Source organism: Arachis ipaensis, chromosome B8 (assembly GCF_059453495.1).
Source record: "Arachis ipaensis isolate K30076 ecotype BB chromosome B8, ASM5945349v1, whole genome shotgun sequence".
In the NCBI taxonomy this organism is placed as follows: Eukaryota; Viridiplantae; Streptophyta; class Magnoliopsida; order Fabales; family Fabaceae; genus Arachis; species Arachis ipaensis.
Window position 1 is genome coordinate 29,339,519 of NC_142443.1, and position 20,823 is coordinate 29,360,341.

General features: G+C 37.7%; 1 non-coding gene across 1 annotated transcript; it reads left to right on the forward strand.

Moving 5' to 3' along the window:
• The first annotated feature begins 19,182 nt into the window (after nt 1-19,182).
• On the forward strand, nt 19,183-19,290 carry LOC148547556 (small nucleolar RNA R71). Its single transcript, XR_015897143.1, has one exon. It is a non-coding gene; the product is annotated as a small nucleolar RNA R71 (small nucleolar RNA).
• The last annotated feature ends 1,533 nt before the right edge of the window (nt 19,291-20,823 follow it).

Here is a 20,823-nt window from a genome sequence, read left to right on the forward strand (position 1 = left end):
AGAAGCATCCACTGGGCGTTGAACGCCAGTAAGGATAGCCATCTGGGCGTTAAACGCTAGAAAGAAGCATCTTCTGGGCGTTGAACGCCAGAAAGAAGCTCCTTCTGGGCGTTTAACGCCAGATTTACAGTGTCTTGGGCGTTCAGAAAAACGCCCAGTGACAAAGGAGTTCCTGGCGTTCAACGCCAGAAAGAAGCAACAGCTGGACGTTGAACGCCCAGGAGAGGCAGCATTTGGGCGTTCAAACGCCAGGATGGTGGGGAGGAGGTGAATTCGTTTTTACTTCATATTTTTTATTCTAATTTTAATTTTCATGTTTCAAATCATGATTTCTTGCATAAACATGTTAAGAACCCTGATTTCCAAAATCCCTAATTTCTAAAAACCCTATTTTAAAAATATCAAATGTATCTTAATCCATAAGCACAAATCCTTTTTTATCCAATTCAACTCTTTTCCAAAATTTTCAAAACAAATCTATCTCTTTTCATTCAAAAATCTTTTCAACTAATCAATATCTTTTTCAAATCTCCATACTATCTTTTTCAAAAATCCAAATCTATCTTTTTCAAATATCTTTCATATCTCTTCAATTTTAAATTATATCTTTTCTTATCATACTTAAATTTTTCTTAAAAATCATATCTTCTATCTTATCTTCCTCCCTATTTTCGAAAACCCACCCCCTTCTCCCTTTAAATATGAGTTCGGCCTCCCCTCCCATCCACCATTGCACCTAGCTCTCCTTCTCTCCCTCTCCTTTCTTTTCTTTTGCTTGAGGACAAGCAAACCTCTAAGTTTGGTGTGTTTATCCATGATCACTAAACCATACCCACTAAGATCATGGCTCCTAAAGGAAAACAACCCACTCCAAGAGGCAAGAAAGAGAGTGTTCCAAAACCACTTTGGAATCAAGGGAAGTTCTTAACTAAAGAACATTCAGACCATTATTACAAAATAATGGGTCTAAGATCAGTGATCCCGGAAGTTAGATTCGATCTGAAAGAAGACGAATATCCAGAGATCCAGGAGCAAATTCGAATCAGGAACTGGGAGATCCTAGCTAATCCTGAAACGAAAGTGGGAAGGAATATGGTCCAGGAGTTCTATGCTAATATGTGGCAAACAGACAAGCAAAGACTATCTGGATCTGCCCTCTATGACTATCGGACCTTGGTCAGAGGAAAGATTGTTCATACCCACCCTGACAAGATCAGGGAGATCTTAAAGCTACCTCAGCTGAAAGATGATCCAGACTCCTTCAATAGGAGAATGATGAGAACAGACAAGGGCTTGGATAAGATTCTAGAGGATATATGTATCCCTGGAGCCAGGTGGACCACCAGCACGAAGGGTGTCCCAAATCAACTCAAAAGAGAATATCTCAAACCAGTCGCCAGAGGATGACTGGACTTCATTGGGCATTCTCTGCTGCCCACTAGCAACCATTCTGAAGTCACTATTAGAAGAGCAGTGATGATCCATTGCATCATGATGGGAAAAGAAGTGGAAGTTCATCAACTGATTTCAAATGAATTTTACAAAATTGCAAACAAAAATTCCAAAGATGCCAGGTTGGCTTATCCAAGCTTGATTTCTATGCTCTGCAAGGACGCTGGAGTAAGGATGGGAATAACTGAGTATATCTCAGTTGAGCGACCAATCACCAAAGCATCAATGGAAAAACAACAAGCACAGGATGACCCCATCAAGAAGAAAACACAGGAATTTCTCCCAGAAATCCCTCAATCTGAATACTGGGAGTATCTTGAAACATCTATTACCAAGATGCAAGAAGCTATGGAACAAATAAAGAAAGAACAGAAGGAACAAAGTAGCATTCTTTGCTATATGCTTAAAGAACAGGAGGAGCAAGGGCGTGATTTAAGGGAATTGAAGCGCCAGAAATTATCTCTTGAAGGACCAAGCAGCCCGCAGATTAGAGGAACATCCACTTCCCAGAACAAAGGTTGTTAAATTCTAGTTTTTGCTTTAACTCTGTGATAGTTGCCATTATAGGAGTTTACCTTAGAAAGTAGATATAAGTAGTAGTAATTAGCATACCTATTTTGATCTTAATTTCAAATAAGTTATAATTTATTTTTCTCATCATCAGCAAACATGAATAAAATAGTAGATCTTCAGAATAAGAGGCAATAAATTTCAAGTTTTTAACAAGAAAAATTCTAATTATTTACATGTGGTGGCAATGCTTTCTGTCTTCTGAATGAATGCTTGAACAGTGCATATGTCTTTTGAATTTGATGTTTAAGACTGTTAAATATGTTGGCTCTTGAAAGAATGATGAACATGAGACATGTTATTGATAATCTGAAAAATCATAAAAATGATTCTTGAAGCAAGAAAAAGCAGTAAAGAAAAAAAGCTTGCAGAAAAAAAAATATATATATATAGAGAAAGAAAAAGAGAAAGCAAGCAGAAAAAGCCAAAGCTCTTAAACCAAAAGGCAAGAGCAAAAAGCCAATAGCCCTTAAAATCAAAAGGCAAGGGTAAATAAAAAGGATCCCAAGGCTTTGAGCATCAGTGGATAGGAGGGCCTAAAGGAATAAAATCCTGGCCTAAGCGGCTAAACCAAGCTGTCCCTAACCATGTGCTTGTGGCGTGAAGGTGTCAAGTGAAAACTTGAGACTGAGCGGTTAAAGTCAAGGTCCAAAGCAAAAGAAGAGTGTGCTTAAGAACCCTGGACACCTCTAATTGGGGACTTTAGCAAAGCTGAGTCACAATCTGAAAAGGTTCACCCAATTATGTGTCTGTGGCATTTATGTATCCGGTGGTAATACTGGAAAACAAAGTGCTTAGGGCCACGGCCAAGACTCATAAAGTAGCTGTGTTCAAGAATCATCATACTGAAATAGGAGAATCAATAACACTATCTGAATTCTAAGTTCCTATAGATGCCAATCACTCTGAGCTTCAATGGATAAAGGGAGGTGCCAAAACTGTTCGGAAGCAAAAAGCTACTAGTCCCGCTCATCTAATTAGAATCTGAGCTTCACTCAAAAACTCTGAGACATTATTGCTTCTTGACTTATTAATATTCTATTTTGTTTATCTAGTTGCTTGGGAAAAAGCAACAGTTTAAATTTGGTGTTGTGATGAGTGGATATTTTATACGCTTTTTGGGGTTAATTTCATATAGTTTTTAATATGTTTTAGTTAGTTTTTAGTTTATTTTCATTAGTTTCTAGGAAAAATTCATATTTCTGGATTTTACTATGAGTTTGTGTATTTTTCTATAATTTCAGGTATTTTCTGGCTGAAATTGAAGGAGCTGAGTAAAAATCTGATTCAGAGTGAAAAAGGACTGCTGATGCTGTTGGATTTTGACCTCTCTGCACTCGGAATGGAATTTCTGGAGCTACAGGAGTCCAAATGGCGCGCTTCCAATTGCGTTGGAAATTAGACATTCAGGGCTTTCCAGCAATATATAATAGTCTATCCTTTGCTCAAGGATAGACGACGTAAACTGGCGTTCAATGCCAGTTCCATGTTGCTGTCTGGCGTCCAGCGCCAGAAACAAGTTACAAGTTGGAGTTCAACGCCAGAAAAGGATCCAAAGCTGGCGTTGAATGCCCAAAACAGCCCTATGCACGTGATTAGCTTAAGTCTCAGCCCCAGCACACACCAAGTGGGCCCTAGAAGTGGATTTCTGCACTATCCATCTTAGTTTACTCATTTTCTGTAAACCTAGTTTACTAGTCTAGTATTTAAACAACTTTTAGAGACTTGTTTTGTATCTCATGACATTTTAGATCTGAACTTTGTACCTTTTGACGGCATGAGTCTCTAAACTCCATTGTTGGGGGTGAGGAGCTCTGCTGTGTCTCGATGAATTAATGCAAGTATTTCTGTTTTCCATTCAAACATGCGTGTTCCTATCTAAGATATCCATTCGCACTTCAATATGAATGTGATGAACGTGACAATCATCATCATTCCTCCACAAACGCGTGCCTGACAACCACTTACATTCCACCGTAGAATGAATGAATATCTCTTAGATCTCTTGATCGGAATCTTCGTGGTATAAGCTAGATTGATGGCAGCATTCAAGAGAATCCGGAAAGTCTAAACCTTATCTGTGGTATTCTGAGTAGGATTCAGGGATTGAATGACTGTGACGAGCTTCAAACTCGTGAGTGCTGAGCGTAGTGACAGACGCAAAAGGATAGTAAATCCTATTCCGGTACGATTGAGAACCTGCAGATGATTAGCCGTGCGGTGACAGCGCATTTGGACCCTTTTCACTGGAAGGATGGATGGTAGCCATTGACAACGGTGATCCACCAACACACAGCTTGCCATAGGAGGACGTGCATGCGTGAATCAGAAAACAGAGGAAAGCAGAATTTCAGAAGACAAAGCATCTCCAAAACTCCAACTTATTCTCCATCATTGCATACAAGTATAATTTATGTTCTGCCCTTTTATTCCTTGCAATCAAATTTGATAAGTGAATTATTTTATTGTTTTCCTGACTAAGAGTTACAAGGTAACCATAGATTGCTTCAAGCCAACAATCTCTGTGGGATCGACCCTTACTCACGTAAGGTATTACTTGGACGACCCAGTGCACTTGCTGGTTAGTGGTACGAGTTGTAAAAAAGTGTGATTTACATTTTGTGCACCACCTTGGAATTCTCATTTAACCACCCAAACATCCTCCTAGACCCAAGCAATCTAGCTCTACACCAAACCTTTCAATCAAACTTTGAACATGCAACTATCATGAACCTAGAGTGATGTTTCCAACCACTAACCATCTCCTTTTTGCTCTTAAAGCCACAAAGTGCTCTAAGTTGACCATCCGTCTCAAGCAAACCATATTCAAGTGGGATAATAAAGCTTAGAGATAAGAGATTTATCCACTTGAATGAAAGGATGGACGGTAATGGCTTGGGGAGAAGTTTCTCCAATGGTCTTGCAAGCTCCACTCCCTTATGCTTTTCTTGATTTGCCTCCACCTCTAGGAAAAATTCTTCAACTTCCACCTCTTCCTCTTGCTTGACAACTTCTTCAAAACCTTCCTCTTGGTAGCTTCCTTCCGATCCAATTTCTTCTTTATCATTTACCAAGGGTTTTGGGGGTTGTGTATCTTCCTCTTTGATCTCTATATCAAGTCCAATGGGAGAGGATTCAATTGTAGATAAGAATTCATCAATGATTGAATCCATCTCTTGATCAACATCTTCAAGGTCTTCAACCATAATATGCTTTGGAGGTTGTACACCCTCCTCAATATCAATATCAAGCTTCTTGGAAGAGGGCTCTATAATTCTACATTCCCATGGACTTTCAACATCTCCTAAATCTTCAACCACTCCTTCATGCTCAATTGTCTCTACTCCCTCCCCTTGTTGCAACTCTTGCTTCAACTCCTCTTCATCACCTTGAAGCTTCAAGTTCACTCCCTCACTATGCTCATTGGTTGATCCTCCACATTCGTCAATGGGAGTACTTGGGATGCATGAGCTTAGGTGGGAGGCCATGTGGTTAATGGGTTCCACCATGGTAGCAACCATGACTTCTAGCTTCTTTAGCTCCTTTTGCATAAGAGTGGGCATGGTTTAGATTCTTATAAATCCAAACTCGATCCATTTCAGAACCAGTTTTATGGTTCATGAAACCAAACCAAAACTGGATTGAAGAGAGAAACCGTTCTAAATCAGTTTGAAAAAACAAAAACCAGTTTAAACCAGTTTTAGAATTTAAATCCGGTTTTACTTACAAACCGGTTTTAAATATAGTTTTACATATAAAACCGGTTTTAAATCCGGTTTTTTTAAAATCCAAATCTAAAATTCGGTTTTTTTTAAATCCAAATCTAAAATCCAATTTTTTTTTTATAAAATCCAGTTTTAAAACCAGTTTTTTTAACCAAAAATTCAGTTTTAAAACCAATTTTTGAAAATCCAGTTTTAAAACCAGTTTCTTCAACCAAAAATCCAATTTTAAAACTAGTTTTTAAAAATCCAATTTTCAAACCAGATATTTTAACAAAAAATCCACTTTTAAAACCAGTTTTTAGAAATTTAGTTTTCAAACCATAATTTTTTTAAAAGTAAAATTAATACTAAAGTCATTTTAAAGTGTATAGGTTCATTACAACTAGAATTTGGTTCTTTATAAATCTAATGACAATAGCTAATCTATATAACATTTAATCATTCTCAAGACATCAAAAGAATACCACAAAAAAATCTCTCTAAAACAACAACCACAAAGTATCAAAAGATGCCAAGTTGCCAATAAAATCATTAAACAACCACAACCTTTGAGGAAAATATATCTGTAAATAACAAAATATACCTTTGTCATTTTAAAACAAATTTTTGAATGAAAGTATTAAACCAAATGAGAATATTAAGCATACCTAGTCATCATCAAGATTATCAATTGATGCCGCCATAGAACAAGCACCATCATTAGAGGAAAATATATCTGCCAAGGGAATCAAATTAATTATCAAGTCTATATTCAATAACTTTTAATTGGTAACTAATACCTAAATTCTAAAATAGAAAGATAACAAAAACAAAAATAAAATAAAATGAGAAAAAATATGAAACAAATTTTATACCTTGATCAACTTGTTGAAGAACTTCACCATCATCATCTAAAGCAGAGAAAAGATCTTCCTTAAGCCAATCTCCTGTGCAGACTAAGGCTTCTACCATTTTAGATTTTAAGGAACTGCGGTATGGATCGAGGACTCTTCCTTCAGTACTAAATGCAGACTCCGAAGCTACCGTAGAAACAGGTATAGCCAATACCTCACGAGCCATATTTCCAAGAATTGGAAATCGGGTTGAGTTGACCTTCCACCAGTTTAGTATATCGAACTTATGGGAGTATGGCTCGCATTCTTCTTGTAAATATCTATCAAGTTCAGATCTTGTAATATAGCTATATGCATTGTTTCAAAAACAAAGTTACCGTCTCATTTTTTCTTTAGGGATATACAGCCTAGTATATCTAATCTAATCATGCAATTAAACATAGGTTCAGAACTTCCCTAAACAACAATAACATTAAATAAAACTAAGATTCATATAAAAACCAATAAATAATAAAACCAACCATCCATTTTTACTATTTTAGGAAGTTCAGCCAAATGTGAATCAAGAATTATACATTCTACAAACTAAGAAACTTAGGCAACTAAATTCGAGATAGCTTAAACTACAAAGTTCTTAGAGTTTTTTATGAAACCAACTAGACTTCTTAGAGTTTCAGGAAAAATTAGTTTCATTTCATTCAGAGGCCCAGATTGGTAGCAGTAAATCTAACAATTTTCGGTTTTACTGCCTAATTCTGCAAAAACAGCTTTGGTGTATTTTATTGATTCTCAACTATCCTTAAGCTTAATCTTTCATATCCTTGGTTCTCTTATCACTTTTCATCATTTAATCTCAGCCCCAAGTGTTTGATTAGCATTCAATCATCACAATATAAAATCCCATATTCAGAAGATCAATTAAACATTCGCTACAACATAATCAAGCACAAATCCAGCAACACAAACTCAACCAATACAACTTCATAATTTCAGTTTATATATCATATGATTGAGCTTCTAACTACCCTAACCCTTATTCTTAGTAGCTTATTTCTCTTAGTATAATTCTCTTGGTCTTAAATCACAAAGAACCTGGAAATCCATTGTTAACCATTACTAAAAATTTTGCAATTTGCATCCATATATTTCTGTTTAGCTTTGGCAGGGAATAAAATACTGCTAAAAATCAACTATCAACTATAAACTATTCCCTAATAAAATCATACTTGCATCCCTTCCCCAGTAAATAAACAATAAACTTTGATATGTTGTATCCTCAGCAATAAACCATTAGCAAAGTAAAACTTGAAGACAAGAAAACAAGAAGTGTCAAGTATGATCAGTCTGCACGGTGAGGTCCTGCACACCCAAATCATGGTATAGACCATGCACAAATTCAAAATTCAATGAACAATAAAGTTGCTGAAGTGAAATATCCTATGCTTTAACAGTATGCTAGAACTAGAAACCTGGTGCTATGTCTAACAACAGAGTAGCATGATGAATGAACAAGAACAAAATTCAAAGCTAATTGAAGAATTTAAACACAAGGCAAGGCAAATACCTGGTGCTTGGTGAGCCTCTGCGAATGGCTCTGGTCTTCTTACTTCTTAGGGTGGAGATCAAGAGCTTGACGTGTACTTCTTCTTCTTATAAACTTCCCTCAAGATAGCCTTCTACTTTTGAGAAATCACCATCAACACTTGACCAAAAGACAACCACACAACCTTGCTGCAAAAAAAAAAAAAACCCAAAATAAAAATGGCATTAACACAAACACTTGATATGCATAACAGCATAAGCAATCAAACCTTGTTCAGTTTTTCAAATTGATGGAATGGAACAGAACAGAAAAGGACATGGAAGCACCTTTGGCAATTTCAACTATATAATCACAAATATAGTAAATCCCTATCTACCACTCAATTTCTTTTCTCAGATGATAGATTCACTCTGTGGTTCTTCTCTGTTGCTTCACAATATTTCAATCTACCAAATTAATTACTTAATGGTAAAACTATCTAACCTTGAGGGTACCCAGAGAACGAAGAAGAACAGAGTTGGGTCACGGTGAGAAAAGGCGGACGGCGGAACCGCGGATGGCGGAACAGAGCAGTGGCGCGACGCGCTTGTATTGGTGGTGGCAGCCATGAAACTGCAGTGCCAGTTGCCTGCTCTAGTGCCGGCTGCGGCGGAGACTACCCGGTCGAAGGAGAAGAGGCGAAGGAGAAAAGGATTCATGCGAGTTAAGTGTGATTGGTTCACCAAATCAAAAATTCAGAATTAGGATTTTTTTGAGATTTGGATCTTAATCTGGATCTGGATCTGGATCCGGATTTAAAACTGTTTAAATGGATTGGATTTAAAACCAAATTATAAAATAAATTTGGTTTGGTTTGGATTTTTTTTGTTTAAAACTGGTTTTTTTTAATGGTTTGGTTTGGATTTGGTTTAAAATCCAAAATTTGGATTTTTTTGCCCACCCCTACTTTTGCTTCTCTTCTTGCCTTTGGATATAAGAGCTAATATCTCTTTGTTGTTCTTGCAAGAAGGTTTGGAGAGCTTCATCCATTGGAGGAGGTGGTAGAAGAGAGAGTTCATTATTTGGGAGAAAGGCATTGTGGTTGGAAGGTGGTTCATATAGGTGAAAGTCTTGAGGTGGTGTATAAAGAAATGGTGGTTCTTGGGAGTATTGGTGTTGGAAATGTTGTGATTATGTGTATGGTTCATATGGCTCATAAGGTGGTCGGTATGTGGATAAGGATTAGGGTCATATGGAGGTGTTTGATGATAGGGGGCTTGTGAGTATGGTGGTTCAAAACTATGTTGAGGAGGGGGTTTATAGGCATATGGTGATTGTGGTTGTGGTTGACAACCACAAAGAGGGTCACCACATCCATTAGGTTGATATGCATTAGGAGTTGGACTATACCTATAAGAAACCGGCGGAGGTTGTTGCCAAGAAGGTTGTCCATAAGTTTGGGGCTCATCCCACCTTTGATCTCCAAATCCTTGATGCATATCCTTATTTAAGCTTTCATTTCCTATAACATAGTTTAAACTAAACTCATAGTCAAAGTGATGAGAATTCATATTAGAAAAGGAAAAACAACAACACAAACTAAAAAGAAAACAAACTCCTAAACTAAAACTAGCAAACAAACCAAAAATCAAGTTATTTACAATATTCACATATGAACAATAACCAATAACAAGCACACATTGCAATTCCCTGGCAACGGTGCCAAAAACTTGATGAGAGTAAAACCGTCGGTTAGGAATTTCTTCTCGGTAAAAGAGAAATAACTTCGTTGCAAGTATAGTTCCAAACCGACAAGTAATGTTCAATCAAAGTTTAATTTGTTTGTCACGAGTGCAAACTAATAAAAATACCGAGAGTATTAGATCTCGGGTCATCTCTCAAAGGAATTGCAGTGAGGTGCGCACATTATTGGTTATGGTATCCAAGGGGTGGTTTGCAAATAAGGAGACAAGAAATTAAATGGCAAGAAAATAAAGCAAACAACTAGAGAAGAAAACAATAAAGAGAGATATTTATGACAAGGATTGAGAATCTATGCTTCCTATCCTAGTTATTAATCATAGTACAATACTTAACAAGAGCTAATCCTATTTAGTCATCTCCAACATAGGAAGAAGGTATAATATTATCTTCACTTGAGAGAAAGTCAAAAAAGATTAGTTAATCTCAATCCAAAAGTCTTAATCAACTCACTAATTGAATTAGTAAGAGATTAGAGTCAATGGAAACAATATTAACTAACAACTCTAGATCACCAACCTAAGTTGGGTATTAATGACTCAAGAGCACCTAATTTCTCTTTCCAAGCCAAGAATGCTAAAAAACTACTCTAACATCCAACCAAGCATTTTGTCAAACACTTGGAAGGCATAAAAGAAAAGCATCATAAAAGTTCAAGAATAGTAAATTCTACGACTACTGATGAGCGGATAATTTATACGCTTTTTGGCATTGTTTTTACATAGTTTTCAGTATGATTTAGTTAGTTTTTAATATATTTTATTAGTTTTTAAATAAAAATCACATTTCTGGACTTTACTATGAGTTTGTGTGTTTTTCTGTGATTTCAGGTACTTTCTGGCTGAAATTGAGGGACTTGAGCAAAAATCAGATTCAGAGGCTGAAGAAGGACTGCAGATGCTATTGGATTCTGACCTCCCTGCACTCAAAGTGGATTTTCTAGAACTATAGGAGTCCAAATGGTGCGCTCTCAATTGCGTTGGAAAGTGGATATCCAGGGCTTTCCAGAAATATATAATAGTCCATACTTTGCTCGAGTTTAGATGACGTAAACTGGCGTTCAACGCCAGCTTCCTGCCCTATTCTGGAGTTAAACGCCAGAAACAGGTTGCGAAGCAGAGTTAAACGCCAGAAACAAGTTATAAACTGGTGTTCAACTCCAAGGAAGACCTCTACACGTGAAAACTTCAATGCTTAGCCCAAGCACACACCAAGTGGGCCCAGAAGTGGATTTCTGCATCATTTACTCATTTCTGTAAACCCTAGTAACTAGTCTGATATAAATAGGACCTTTTACTATTGTATTAGGCATCTTTTGTTCATCTTTAGATCATTTGGTACACGTTTAGGGAGGCTGGCCATTTGGCCATGACTGGACCTTATTCTCATGTATTTTCAACGATAGAGTTTCTACACACCATAGATTAAGGTGTGGAGCTCTGCTGTTCCTCATGAATTAATGCAAAGTACTATTGTTTTTCTATTCAACTCAAGCCTATTTCTTCTCTAAGATATTCATTCGCACACAAGAACATGATGAATGTGATGATTATGTGACGCTCATCACCATTCTCACTTATGAACGCGTGCTTGACAACCACTTCCGTTCTACATGAAAACAAGCTTGAATGCATATCTCTTAGCCTTCTGATTCACGATCAGAGTCTTCGTGGTATAGGCTAGAATTATTGGCGGCCATTCTTGAGATCCGGAAAGTCTAAACCTTGTCTGTGGTATTTCGAGTAAGATCTAGGAAGGGATGGCTGTGACGAGCTTCAAACTCGCGAGTGCTGGGCGTAGTGACAGACGCAAAAGGATTACTGAATCCTATTCCAGTATGATCGAGAACCGACAGATGATTAGCCGTGCGGTGACAGTGCATTTTGGACCATTTTCACTGAGAGGATGGGATGTAGCCATTGACAACGGTGATGCCCCACATAAAGCTTGCCATAGAAAGGAGTAGGAATGATTGGATGAAGACATCTGGAAAGCAGATATTCAGAAGGAACAAAAACATCTCTATACGTTTATATGAAATTCTCCCCAATGAATTACATAAGTATCTCTATCCTGTTTTATATTTTAATTATATTTTAATTATCAAATATCCATAACCATATGAATCTGCCTGACTGAGATTTGCAAGATGACCATAGCTTGCTTCAAGCCGACAATCTCCGTGGGATCGACCCTTACTCACGTAAAGTTTATTACTTGGACGACCCAGTGCACTTTCTGGTTAGTTGTGCGAAGTTGTGACAAAGAACTAAGATTATGAACGTGCGTATTAAGTTTTTAGCACCGTCACCAAGGAATGAACGATCACGATTTCGTGCACTAAGTTTTTGGCGCCGTTGCTGGGGATTGTTCGAGTTTGGACAATTGACGGTTCATCTTGTTGCTCAGATTAGGTAATTTTATTTTAATTTTAAGCTTTTTATTTCTTATTTTCGAAAAATACAAAAAAAAATTTCTTTTTCGTTCTTCCCAAAATAATTTTCAAAAAAAAAATTAAAAAAATCATAAAAACCAAAATTTTGTGTTTCTTGTTTGAGTCTAGTGTCAAATTTTAAGTTTGGTGTCAATTGCATGTTTTAACTTTTCCCTAAAAATTTTTGAAAACTCATGCATGGTGTTTGGTATGCGAAATTGTTACTCTGAGGTTGTAAAATTTGTTGTTCATTCTCTCCCTGGCAATGGCGCCAACAAACTGGTGCACAATACCATGGTCCAAACATAACTTCACAACTTCGCACAACTAACCAGCAAGTGCACTGGGTCGTCCAAGTAATAAAACCTTACGTGAGTAAGGGTCGATCCCACGGAGATTGTTGGTATGAAGCAAGCTATAGTCACCTTGTAAATCTCAGTCAGGCGGATATAAAATAGTTATGGAGTTTTCAAAAATAAATAATAAATAGACAGAAAATAAAGATAGAAATACTTATCTATATCATTGGTGAGAATTTCAAATAAAGGTATAGAGATGCTTTCGTCCCTCTGAACTTCTGCTTTCCTGCTGTCTTCATCCAATCAGTCATACTCCTTTCCATGGCTGGCTTTATGTAAGGACATCACCATTGTCAATGGCTACTTTTCATCCTCTCTGTGAAAATGGTCCGATGCGCTGTCACTGCATGGCTAATCATCTGGAGGCATCACGGTGGTCAATGGCTGCATCCTATCCTCTTGTAAAAATGGTCCAAATGCTCTGTCATAGCACGGCTAATCATCTGAGGTTCTCGATCATACTGGAATAGGATTCACCCTCCTTTTGTGTCTGTCACTACGCCCAGCACTCGCGAGTTTGAGGTTCGTCACAGTCATTCAATCCTGAATCCTACTCGGAATACCACAGACAAGGTTTAGACTTTCCGGATTCTCATGAATGCCTCCATCAATCTAGCTTATACCACGAAGATTCTGATTAAGAGATCCAAGAGATAATCATCCAATCTAAGGTGGAACGGAAGTGGTTGTCAGGCACGCGTTCGTGGGGGAATGATGATGATTGTCACGTTCATCACATTCATGTTGAAGTGCGAATGAATATCTCAGAAGCGGAATAAGTTGAGTTGAATAGAAAAACAGTAGTACTTTGCATTAATTTATGAGGAACAGCAGAGCTCCACACCTTAATCTATAGAGTGTAGAAACTCTACCGTTGAAAATACATAAGTGAAAGGTCCAGGCATGGCCGAATGGCCAGCCCCCAAAACGTGATCACAGTATCAAAAATACAATCCAGGATGTCTAATACAATAGTAAAAAGTTCTATTTATAATAAACTAGCTACTAGGGTTTACAGAAGTAAGTAATTGATGCATAAATCCACTTCCGGGGCCCACTTGGTGTGTGCTTGGGCTGAGCTTTAGCTTTCCACGTGCAGAGGCTTCTTTTGGAGTTGAACGCCAGGTTGTAACGTGTTTCTCGCGTTCAACTCTGGTTTGTGAGGTGTTTCTGGCGTTTAACTCCAGACAGCAGCATAGAACTGGCGTTCAACGCCCTTTTACGTCGTCTAAACTCGGCCAAAGTATAAACTATTATATATTGCTAAAAAGCCCTGGATATCTACTTTCCAATGCAATTGGAAGTGCGCCATTTTGAGTTCTGTAGCTCCAGAAAATCCACTTTGAGTGCAGGAAGGTCAGAATCCAACAGCATCAGCAGTCCTTCTTCAACCTCTGAATCTGATTTTTGCTCAAGTCCCTCAATTTCAGCCAGAAAATACCTGAAATCACAGAAAAACACACAAACTCATAGTGAAGTCCAGAAATGTGAATTTAATGTAAAAACTAATGAAAACATCCCTAAAAGTAATTAGATCCTACTAAAAACATACTAAAAACAATGCCAAAAAGCGTATAAATTATCCGCTCATCACAACACCAAACTTAAATTGTTGCTTGTCCCCAAGCAACTGAAAATCAAATAGGATAAAAAGAAGAGAATATACTATAAATTCCAAACTATCAATGAAACATAGCTCCAATCAGATGAGCGGGACTTGTAGCTTTTTGCCTCTTGAATAGTTTTGGCATCTCACTTTATCCATTGAGGTTCAGAATGATTGGCATCTATAAGAACTCCGAGTTTAGATAGTGTTATTGATTCTCCTAGTTCAGTATGTTGATTCTTGAACACAGCTACTTTATGAGTCTTGGCCGTGGCCCTAAGCACTTTGTTTTCCAGTATTACCACCGGATACATAAATGCCACAGACACATAACTGGGTGAACCTTTTCAGATTGTGACTCAGCTTTGCTAAAGTCCCCAATTAGAGGTGTCCAGGGTTCTTAAGCATACTCTTCTTTTGCTTTGAACCTTGACTTTAACCGCTCAGTCTCAAGTTTTCACTTGACACCTTCACGCCACAAGCACATGGTTAGGGACAGCTTGGTTTAGCCGCTTAGGCCAGGATTTTATTCCTTTAGGCCCTCCTATCCACTGATGCTCAAAGCCTTGGGATCCTTTTTAATTACCCTTGCCTTTTGGTTTTAAGGGTTACTGGCTTTTTGCTCTTGCTTCTTGGTTTTAAGAGCTTTTGGCTTTTTCTGCTTACTTTTTCTTTTTCTTTCTGTATATATATATATATATATATATATATATATATATATATATATATTTTGCCATTTTTTTTTCTGCAAGCTTTGTATTCACTGCTTTTTCTTGCTTCAAGAATCATTTTTATGATTTTTCAGATTATCAAATAACATGTCTCCTTGTCATCATTCTTTCAAGAGCCAACATATTTAACATTCATAAACAACAACTTCAAAAGACATATGCACTGTTCAAGCATTCATTCAAAAAACAAGAAGCATTGTCACCACATCAATATAATTAAACTAAGTTCAAGGATAAATTCGAAACTCATGTACTTCTTGTTCTTTTGAATTAAAACAGTTTTCATTTAAGAGAGGTGATGGATTCATATGACATTCATAACTTTAAGACAAAGTTACTAAATACTAATGATCATGTAATGAGACACAAACATGGATAAGCACTTAATGTAAAGAAAACGAAAAACAGAGAATGTAAGAACAAGGAATGAGTCCACCTTAGTGATGGTGGCATTTCCTTCTTGAGGAACCAATGATGTCCTTGAGCTCTTCTATGTCTCTTCCTTGTCTTTGTTGCTCCTCCCTCATTGCTTTTTGATCTTCTCTAATTTCATGAAGGATGATGGAGTGCTCTTGATGTTCCACCCTTAATTGTCCCATGTTAGAACTTAATTCTCCTAGGGAGGTGTTGATTTGCTCCCAATAGTTTTGTGGAGGAAAATGCATTTGAGGCATCTCCGGGATCTCATGGTGATGAGCTTCATGCGTCTCTTGAGCTCCATGAATGGGCTCTCTTGTTTGCTCCATCCTTTTCTTAGTGATGGGCTTCTCTTCCTCAATGGGAATGTCTCCTTCTATGTCAATACCAGCCGAATTGCATAGATGGCAAATGAGGTGAGAAAAAGCTAACCTTGCCATAGTGGAGGACTTGTCAGCCGCCTTGTAGAGTTCTTGAGGTATAATCTCATGAACCTCAACCTCTTCTCCAATCATGATGCTATGGATCATGATGACCCGGTCTATAGTAACTTCAGACCGGTTGCTAGTGGGAATGATTGAGCGTTGAATGAACTCCAACCATCCTCTAGCTACAGGCTTAAGGTCCAGTCTTCTCAGTTGAACCGGTTTGCCTTTTGAGTCAATCTTCCATTGAGCTCCTTCCATACATATGTCCATGAGGACTTGGTCCAACCTTTGATAAGTTGACTCTCCTTGTGTAGGGGCGTGCGTTCTCTTCCATCATTGGCAAGTTGAACGCCAACCTTACATTTTCCGGACTAAAATCTAAGTAATTCCCTCGAACCATGGTGAGATAATTCTTTGGGTTCGGGTTCTTACTTTGATCATGGTTCCTTGTGATCCATGCATTAGCATAGAACTCTTGAACCATTAGAGTTTCGACTTGTTGGATGGGGTTTGTTAGAACTTTCCAACCTCTTCTATGGATCTCATGTCGGATCTCCGGATACTCATTTCTCTTGAGTTTGAAAGGGACCTCGGGGATCACCTTCTTCTTGGCCACAACATCATAGAAGTGGTCTTGATGAGCTTTGGAGATGAATCTTTCCATCTCCCATGACTCGGAGGTGGAAGCTTTTGTCTTCCCTTTCCCTTTTCTAGAGGATTCTCCGGTCTTAGGTGCCATCAATGGTAATGGAAAAACAAAAAGCTTATGCTTTTACCACACCAAACTTAGAATTTTGCTCGCCCTCAAGCAAGAGAAGAAAGAATAGATAAAGAAGAAGAAGAAAATATGGAGGAAATGAGGGAAAGGTGTATTCGGCCAAGAAGAGAAGAGAGGGTTGTGTGGTGTGAAAATGAGGAAGAATGGAGGGCTATATATAGGGAAGGGAGGGGGGTAAGGTTCGACCATAAGGGTGGGTTTTGGGTGGGAAATTGATTTTGAATTTTGAAGGTAGGTGGAGTTTATGAGGTAGGTTTATGGGGAAGAGTGGATGATGTGAGTGGTGAAGTGGTGATAGGGAAGAGAGATTGAGGTGATTGGTGAAGAGTTTTGGGGAAGAGTGTTTATTGGGAAGAGAGGATGAACATTGAGAAGAGGGAAGAGAGTGAGTGGAGGTAGGTGGGGATCCTGTGGGGTCCACAGATACTGAGTTGATCCTGTGGGGTCCACAGATCCTGAGGTGTCAAGGATTTGCATCCCTGCACCCATTAGGCATGTAAAATTCCTTTGCATGCAATTCTGGCGTTTAAACGCCGAATTGATGCTTGTTTCTAGCGTTCAGCGCCAGCTCTTTTTCACTATGCATTTCTGGCGTCTGAACGCCAGGATGCTGCTTGTTTCTGGTGTTCAACGCCAGAAACATGCTCTGTTCTGGCGTTGAACGCCAGACAGATGCTCCTTACTGGCGTTTAAACGCCAGTGAGATCCTCCTCCAGGGTGTGATTTTTCTTCTGCTGTTTTTGATTCCGTTTTCAATTTTTATATTTATTTTGTGACTCCACATGATCATGAACCTAATAAAACATGAAATAACAATAAAAATAAAATAAGATAAATAAAAATTGGGTTGTCTCCCAACAAGCGCTTCTTTAATGTCAATAGCTTGACAGTGGGCTCTCATGGAGCCTCACAGATGTTCAGAGCATTGTTGAGACTCTCCAACACCAAACTTAGAATTTGGTTGTGGCCTCCCAACACCAAACTTAGAGTTTGACTGTGGGGGCTCTGGTTGACTCTGTTTTGAGAGAAGCTTACTGTGCCTCTTTTCCATGTTTACAGAAGAATGACCTTGAGTTTTAAACACAAGGGAGTCCTCATTCAATTGAAGGACTAGTTCACCTCTGTCAACATCAATCACAGCTCTTGCTGTGGCTAGGAAGGGTCTTCCAAGGATGATGGATTCATCCTCATCCTTCCCAGTATCTAGGACTATAAAATCAGCAGGGATGTAAAGGCCTTCAACCTTTACTAACATGTCCTCTACTTGTCCATAAGCCTGTTTTCTGGAATTGTCTGCCATCTCTAATGAGATTCTAGCAGCTTGCACCTCAAAGATTCCCAGTTTCTCCATTACAGAGAGTGGCATGAGGTTTATTCCTGACCCAAGGTCACATAGAGCCTTCTCAAAGGTCATGGTGCCTATGGTACAAGGTATTAGGAACTTTCCAGGATCCTGTTTCTTCTAAGGCAATGTCAGTTGATCCAGATCACTTAGTTCATTGGTGAACAAGGGAGGTTCATCTTCCCAAGTCTCAATACCAAATAATTTGGCATTCAGCTTCATGATTGCACTAAGGTACTTAGTAACTTGCTCCTTAGTAACATCCTCATTCTCTTCAGAAGAGGAATACTCATCAGAGCTCATGAATGGCATAAGGAGGTTTAATGGAATCTCTATGGTCTCTAGTTAAGTCTCAGATTCCTTTGGTTCCTCAGAGGGAAACTCCTTATTGATCACTGGACGCCCCAGGAGGTCTTCCTCCTTGGGATTCACGTCATCCCCTTCTTCCTTGGATTCGGCCATGATGGTCATTTCAATGGCCTTGCACTCTCCTTTTGGATTTTTTTCTGTATTGCTTGAGAGAGTACTAGGAGGGATTTCAGTGACTCTTTTACTCAGCTGGCCCACTTGTGCTTCCAAATTTCTAATGGAGGATCTTGTTTCATTCATGAAACTCACAGTGGCCTTAGATAGATCAGAGACTAAGTTTGCTAAATTAGAAGTATTTTGTTCAGAGTTCTCTGTCTGTTGCTGAGTGGATGATGGAAAAGGCTTGCTATTGCTAAACCTGTTTCTTCCACCATTATTAAAGCCTTGTTGAGGCTTTTGTTGATCCTTCCATGAGAGATTTGGGTGATTTCTCCATGAGGGATTATAGGTGTTTCCATATGGTTCACCCATGTAATTCACCTCTGCTATTGCAGAGTTTTCAGGATCATAAGCTTCTTCTTCAGAAGATGCCTTTTGAGTACTGTTGGATGCAGTTTGTATTCCATTCAGACTCTGAGAAATCATATTGACTTGCTGAGTCAATATTTTGTTTTGAGCTAATATGGCATTCAGAGTATCAATTTCAAGAACTCCCTTCTTCTGAGTCGTCCCATTGCTCACAGGATTCCTCTCAGAAGTGTACATGAACTGGTTATTAGCAACCATATCAATGAGTTCTTGAGCTTCTGCAGGCATTTTCTTTAGGTGAATGGATCCACCTGCAGAAGTATCCAATGACATCTTAGCTAATTCAGACAGACCATCATAGAATATATCCAGGATGGTCCATTCTGAAAGCATGTCAGAAGGACACTTTTTGGTCAGTTGCTTGTATCTCTCCCAAGCTTCATAGAGGGATTCACCTTCTTTCTGTTTGAAGGTTTGAACATCCACTCTAAGCTTACTAAGCTTTTGAGGAGGAAAGAACTTGGCTAAGAAAGCCGTGACCAGCTTATCCCAAGAGTTCAGGCTATCTTTGGGTTGAGAGTTCAACCACACTCTAGCTCTGTCTCTTACAGCAAAAGGGAAAAACATGAGCCTGTAGACTTCAGGATCTACTCCATTAGTCTTAACAGTATCACAGATCTGCAAAAATTCAGTTAAGAACTGAAAAGGATCTTCAGATGGAAGTCCATGGAACTTGCAGTTCTACTACATCAGAGAAACTAATTGAGGTTTCAGCTCAAAATTATTTGCTCCAATGGTGGGGATGGAGATGCTTCTTCCATGTAAACTGGAATTAGGTGCAGTAAAGTCACCAAGCATCCTCCTTGCATTATTATTATTTTCGGCTGCCATCTCCTCTTCTTGTTTGAAAATTTCTGAAAGGTGCTTGCTGGATTGTTGTAATTTAGCTTCTCTTAGTTTCCTCTTTAGAGTCCTTTCAGGTTCTGGATCTGCTTCAACAAGAATATTCTTGTCCTTGCTCCTGCTCATATGAAAAAGAGGAAACAGAAAAATAATAATAGGGATCCTTTTTACCACAGTATAGAGGTTCCCTTGTTGTGAGTAGAAGAAGAAAAGAATATAATGTAAGGAAAGAAACACAAGGGTGAGGAGAGCAGAGATGTGAGATGAAGAAAAGTGTTAGTAGATGAATAAATAAATAGAATGAGATGAGAGAGAAAGAGAATTTTCGAAAATTATTTTTGAAAAATGGTTAGTGATTTTCGAAAATTAAAAGAAGAATTAAATTAAAATTGAATTTTGAAACAATTAGTTAATTAAAAAGAATTTTTGAAAAAGAGGGAGATATTTTCGAAAATTAGAGAGAGAGTGTTAGTTAGGTAGTTTTGAAAAAGATAAGAAACAAACAAAAAGTTAGTTAGTTGAAACAAACTTTGAAAATCAATTTTGAAAAGATAAGAAGATAAGAAGTTAGAAGGGATATTTTAAAATCAAATTTTTGAAAAAGATAAGATTTTGAAAAAGATAAGATAAAAAGATATTTTTGAAAAGATATGATTGAAATTAGTTTGAAAAAGATTTGATTTTTAAAATCGCAATTAATGACTTGATTCACAAGAAATCACAAGATATGATTCTAGAACTTAAAGTTTGAATCTTTCTTAACAAGCAAGTAACAAGCTTGAAATTTTTGAATCAAAACATTAATTGATGATGTTATTTTCGAAAATTATGAGATAAAATTAAGAAAAAGATTTTTGAAAAATATTTTTAGAATTTTCGAAAATAAATAAGAAAAATGAAAAAGATTTGAAATTTTTTGAAAAAGATTTTGAAAAAGATAAGATTTTTAAATTGAAAATTTGATTTGACTCATAAGAAACAATTGAATTTTAAAAATTTTGAAAAAGTCAATCCAAATTTTCGAAATTTATGAGAGAAAAAAGCAAAGATAATTTTTTGATTTTTTTTGAATTTTTAATGATGAAAGAGAAAAACATGAAAAAGACTCAATGCATGAAAATTTTG